General features: G+C 43.5%; 1 long non-coding RNA gene across 1 annotated transcript; it reads right to left on the reverse strand.

Moving 5' to 3' along the window:
* Positions 1-516: 516 nt before the first annotated feature.
* LOC139023137 (uncharacterized) lies at positions 517-1,187 on the reverse strand. Its single transcript, XR_011474289.1, has 3 exons — positions 879-1,187; positions 731-792; positions 517-603 (listed from the first exon to the last, which is right to left on the reverse strand). It is a non-coding gene; the product is annotated as an uncharacterized lncRNA (long non-coding RNA).
* Between the last annotated feature and the right edge of the window lie 5,156 nt (positions 1,188-6,343).

The following is a 6,343-nucleotide window of genomic DNA, read 5'->3' on the forward strand; positions in this document are numbered from 1 at the left end:
CTGCCTCTAGGCTGTCCCTTAGAAGAACATCTGCTTCCTTGAAGAAAAAGGGAGAATAAATATTGAGAGTAGTGCCTCATTGGGTGATCAAGACAAATTACACCCCACTTTCACAATACCCACATGCAAACAAAAGCCACTATTACTAAAGGGGTTTTCAGCGATATCTATAACTACTCAACAAGTCATCACAACTATTATATCTTGCCATGCATCAAGCCTTCAGTATTACACACAGTAGACTACATACCCAGTTCACAGCTCCCAGTTCGCCGTGCATTTTGTTTTCGGTATCATCTAGAAAGAAAACAGATTGTGGTCATTAAGTAATGTAAGGGAACCTCTAGGGATGTGTGTACAAGAATGCACCTTACTTTAGCTAATAGCCTATACAGTACCTGACCCTGCAGAGCTGGATGCTGATGTGACATGCTGTGACTTCTTGGGGGGGGACATCTTCTACATCATCCTGAAATGTATTGGAGAGGTGGGGGGGTTAAGTCTTTAAACACAGACTATACCACTCATCATATGACACCTCCTACCTGCAGTGTGTTTTGTTTTCGCCGCCTTTTTCGATGTTTCAACCTCTCTTCTTCAGACCTTAGTGAGTGAATGACATACATTACATACATTCAATATGAAAAATATATTCAGGTCAGTCTGGCTACAGTGAAACAAGTGATTTTAAGGATGCAAATGAAACGTTTTTATAATGTTCAAGACTTACGGCATGGGAAAGTTCTGCAGGAGAACTAGGCACCACCATCGCCTAATTTGCTGCATGTTTTCCTTTGAAAAAGAAAATCAGACAATCGGATGGCTATCCCAAAAACCTTATATCCACTAGTAATGAGAATTTCATAATTTATACATACCTCATTGAAATCACGCTGTGCTTTCATTGCAATGTACAGAGCGTACTGTAAGTTAAGAAAGAGTAGGTTGTTAAGTTTGATAGTTATGATAACAACAATAATAATGATAATAGTAAATAATATTGAAAATAATACCACCCCCCCGGAATATATTTCAGGATATAGAAGACATCCCCCCCAAGAAGTCACAGCATGTCACATCAGCATCCAGCTGTGCAGGAGTTTGATGTATGAATTGTGTATGTAGTGTAAAAACTGTAGGAAATAGGTCCCAAAAAGTGTCAAGAATAATTAACAAGAAAAGGTATGAGYAATAACAACAGTGTGCTTTRCATGCTGCCAGCACAGAAATAATMATCACTTTCATATGTTATAACAACAGAAAAAAAGGACAAATATAATATACTGGATAGCCAGCATCTTACCATCAAAACAAACACCTCACAGAAGCCTTGCTTTGGTATGCCCTGTGATGTGAGTACAATTTTCAATAAAGGAATAACAATCAAATGGTACAGTTCAGTGGAATAATTTAAAGAAATATCTAACCTAATCATCATCCACACCAAAAGTCCTCCAAGGTCCAGGGGACAAGATCTTAAAGGGGCAAAGCTCTTGAGGGGCCTCTGGAGACTGTTTAAGGGCCTCTGGGTGCTCTTGAGGGGCCTCTGGGGACTGTTTATGGGCCTCTGGGTGCTCTTGAGGGGCCACTGGCTGCTGTTTAAGGTCCTCTGGGTGCTCTTGAGGGGCCACTGGCCACTGTTTAAGGGCCTCTGGGTGCTCTTGAGGGGCCTCTGGGGACTGTTTACGGGCCTCTGGGTGCTCTTGAGGGGCCACTGGCTGCTGTTTAAGGGCCTCTGGGTGCTCTTGAGGGGCCACTGGCCGCTGTTTAAGGGCCTCTGGGTGCTCTTGAGGGGCCTCTTGGGACTGTTTACGGTCCTCTGGGTGCTCTTGAGGGGCCCCTGGATGCTGATGGTATGTCAGGTGCTTCAGAAACTGTGCTCTGTTGATTATTGTTGCCGTGCAATAGCAACAATGAAGGTGTGTCGCATTTCTACAAATTAAGCCACACTTTATGATTGTGAACTCTGAAAGAGAGGAATAACAGTAAAGTAACAAGTTATACAATTATATTAAGTACACTGATGTAACTGAAAAAATAGGGCAAATCAAAAAACGTGAACGTCAAATATATTGATGTGGTTGTTGACCATATATTGTTCAGCCTTGTATGTGCAGAAGGGGCAGTGATGAAGTTGACTGCTGCTGCATTATTACATTTTGAGACTCTCGCCCTCCAATAACACACTACCGTGTCTCTATACATCAAAGAAAATAACATAGACATAAAAGGCATGATAATTAGAAAGGCATAAAATAAGCAATAGGCATTTCATTTCATTATTGTATATACTATGTGTAGGCTGTGTAGACTCACTATGTGTAACTTAGGGAATGGCCGTCGGCATCAACGATGCACATTTAGATCCAGCCAAACACAACAAGGCATACATTGAAGAAACACAGAAAATCAACAATCAAATCGATTACATAACTGTACATGTAAACCTAGGCTTACTGCTCAAGTAGGCAAATTTGTCCAAATAAGATTCCCTCATTGTAAGCAATTAGCTAGCTCAAGTGCAAAAGGGTGCTATTGCTAATTAGCGAGCTCACGTGCAAATGGGTGCTAATTAACGCTATGCAAACATCAGTGCGGTAGTTGGTAATATAAAAATATACCACTGCACTGGTACAACATGAATATTACAAAGTACATTATGCATAGTGACAGTCTCACTTACTTCCATGGTTTATATTTTTATCCATGTAGGTTAGGTACGATTAAGATTCGCTTTCGTTGACGTTGATAYCTTCGACGTGAACCTCAACTTGGGTGACCTTGAAAGAGACAGGAAGGATTCGTGTTAAATGCGTTTGACTCCTCCCACATTGAGCCCGGCCCAGAACTGCACACTGCAGTCAGGGTCTTTTCAGTCGATCAGGGGGTTGTGCCTCTGGAGCCATGAAAATCCCAAAACCACAGGAACTTGAGGAGATTCAATTAGTAGAAACTGTATTGACTCACTGTGATTGCCCGACACTCGCAGGTTAATGGGAACCGTACTGTGAGTGACCCTGCCAATGGAGTGTCCGTCCAATGCTCTGGTGTCCATGGGAATAGAGAGGGGTTGTGTGGAGATACCCAGCTCAGATACCAGGGCATAGTCCATGAAGCTCTCGTCAGCTCCAGAGTCAATGAGCACCCAGAGAGATTTAGACCGGTGGAGACCAGCAGGATAGCATGAAGAGGAGTACGAGTAATAGGAGTTTGGAAACTCCCAGTATGGCCCACCAGCGTACCCGCACCTACTGATGAGCCTGGTCTTCTACTGGACAGGTGTATATATAATGTCCTGTAGTACCACAATACAGGCAACTGTTAGTGCTCAGCGTAAACATTCACTATGAGACAATCTAGCCCTGCCTAGCTTTATGGGCTCTGGAGGAGATAAGTCGCCAGTCCCCGATGATTTCCGAGGGAACTCAGGTGACTTCTGATTCTCTCGGGAATGCAGGCGTTGGGGACGTCCGGGGTTCTTCGGAGGCAAGGGAGAAACCGTGGCCAAGAACAGACCACCTCTCCCTCCTGCGTTCCCATAGGCGCCCATCGATTCTTATGGTCAAGGCTATGAAGGAGTCGAGGTCCATGGGTAAGTCCCCAGCTGCGAGCTCGTCTTTAATTGCCTCCGATAATCCATGAAGGAAGGTGTCAACCAGGGACTCCGAGTTCCAGGCACTCTGCGCAATCAACGTGCGAAAGTCTACCGCATAATCTGCCACACTATGGGAAGTCTTGATGTAGTTGAAGTAGCTTCCAAGCTGCCTCTCTCCCAGACACCGGAGAATCAAACCCCTTCCTCACCTCTGCTACGAAATCATCCTGAGGAAAGCAAACAGCAGATTGTTGCTCCCACACCGCCATAGCATTATGAGATACACTATCTTCGAACGATCTGAAGGAAACAAAGAGGGCTGCAGCTCAAAGATGAGGGAGCACTGGGAGCCAAATSCCCGGTAAGCCGGGTTCTCGGGAAGCAGGGGTAGGCTGGGGAAAAGCACCGCTGATAGTAGGGTTACTGAGCGTCCAGGAGGTCCGCAGAATTGCTCCAGTAATGAGTTGAACCCCTGGTCATGGCTTTCTGCCCAGGTATGGAGTCCTTCCATAAGGTTCTGATGTAGCTCCTCGTGTCTTCCAATGGTGGCTCCTTGCAGCAGACAGCGTTGCGGAGCTGGTCCGAGTCTGCTGGGTCAGTCATGGCCAGTTCGCATTATCATGACCCCGGATATGACACAGATGCAGACACAGGAGGCGGATGGTTCGGTTCTCAGAATATTTATTATATTAAAGGGGAAGGCAGAGGTTCGTAGTCCAAGGCAGAGTCAAAAAGGGACAGGCTCAGGGTCAGGGCAGGCAGAATGGTTGGAACCAGGAAGAATAGAAAACAAGAACCAGAGAACTGGAGAAATGGGAAACACGCTGGTAACACAAAACAAGATGAACTGGCAACAGACAGACAGAAAATGCAGGTATAAATACACAGGGGATAATAGGGAAATAGGAGACACCTGGTGGGTGTGGAGACGAGCACAAGACAGGTGTTACAGGAATAATAATGTTTTGGATGGAATTGCAGAATCTACACATGAGACCTGGATGGAGTCTGAGGACATAGTGAGGGAAATTATCTTTATGAAACTGAAGATGGACCACAGGAAGATTGAGGTGTAACGTGCCCACAGGACTGGAAAACCCACCACCGGCCCAGGTGTCAGGCCCAGGACGATAGTAGTCAAATTCCTGATGTTCAAGGACAAGGTAGCTGTTCTGGAAAGAGACAATAATTTGAGAGGAACGTCCATCTTCCTCAACGAGGACTATCCTGAAGCTGTGCGCCAGAAGAGGAAAGAACTTATCCCAGCCATGAAAGCTGCCAGAGCATGTGGGGACATGGCTTACATCCACTACGACAGGCTCATTTTCCACCCTTCCTCCCCAAAACCTGGAAAGGATGAGAGAGCCAGGCCTATGGGTTCGTAGCTTCATCCCCGCAGCACACAYACCCACTTACACACGCCAACTGAATGTTTTTTTTTCTCTTGCTTTGTTTGCCATTTTCCATATTATGTCTATCTCTGATAAGCTACCCAGGAAAGAGATGAAAATAGCACTTAATAATATATGTAGCCTTAGAAATGAAATCAATAACTTGCTAACATCAAATAACATTCAAATATTAGCCATCTCTGAGACTAATTTAGATACTGTAATTCCTTTGATGATACAGCAGTAGAACTACAATGATATAACATCTATAGAAGAGACAGGAATGCTTAGATAAGATCTCATGTCAAGTGTTATTGAAGTGTTGTGGTTGCAGGTTCACCTGCCTCATCTAAAGCCCATTCTTTTGGGGTGTTGATATAGGCCACCAAGAGCTAACAGTCAGTATCTAACTAATGTGTGTGAAATGCTTGATACTGTATGTGATGTAAACACGGAGGTCTACTTTCTTGCGGACCTGAATATTGACTGGTTTTCAGTCAATATCGGCTCAAGAAGAAGATTTTCACTGTAACCAGGGCCTGTAATCTAGTTCAGGTTATTAATCAACCTACCAGGGTGTTTACAAACACTATGGAAACAAGATCCACATGCATTGATCACATTTTTAGTAATACTCTACAGCTGTATCCAGATGCATGATCAAAATATATCCAGGAAAGTCAAAGTTCCAAATGCTGGGCCTTAAATAGTGTATAACAGATCATACAAAATATTTTGCTGTGAGCTTGAAATTGCTTTCTCCAATTATTGATAAACATGCACCTGTTAAAAACTGTTAAGGCTCAATGGTTTGAGGAGGAATTGAAAACCTGTATGTTTGAAATAGATGGGGCAAAAAGGAGTGGCTAATAAGTCTTTCTGCACATCTGACTGGCTGACTTACTGTAAATTGAGAAAGTATGTGACTAAACTCAACAAAAAGAAGAAGAAACCGTATAATGAAGCCAAGATCAATGATGAAAAAAACKTTGGAGTACTTTAAATGAAAGTATGGGCAGAAAGACTAATTCAACTCGATCTTTCATTGAATCAGATGGCTAATTYATCACAAAACAATTTGGTGTTGCCAATCATTTTAATGATTACTTAATTCGCAAATTGGGCAAAAAAATAAATAAATAATGAAAGAAAGAAAAGCATTGTAAGTTAGAATTTTATGAAGTTAGTGTGGGAGAGGTGGAAAAATGATTGATATCGATCAATAATGACAAACCTCCTGGCATTGACAATTTAGATGGAAATGTCACGACTTCCGCCGAAGTCGGTTCCTCTCCTTGTTCGGGCGGCGCTTGGCGGTCGACGTCGCCGGTCTTCTAGCCATCGCCGATCCACTTTT

This window comes from Salvelinus sp. IW2-2015, linkage group LG27, assembly GCF_002910315.2.
Source record: "Salvelinus sp. IW2-2015 linkage group LG27, ASM291031v2, whole genome shotgun sequence".
NCBI classification, from domain to species: Eukaryota; Metazoa; Chordata; class Actinopteri; order Salmoniformes; family Salmonidae; genus Salvelinus; species Salvelinus sp. IW2-2015.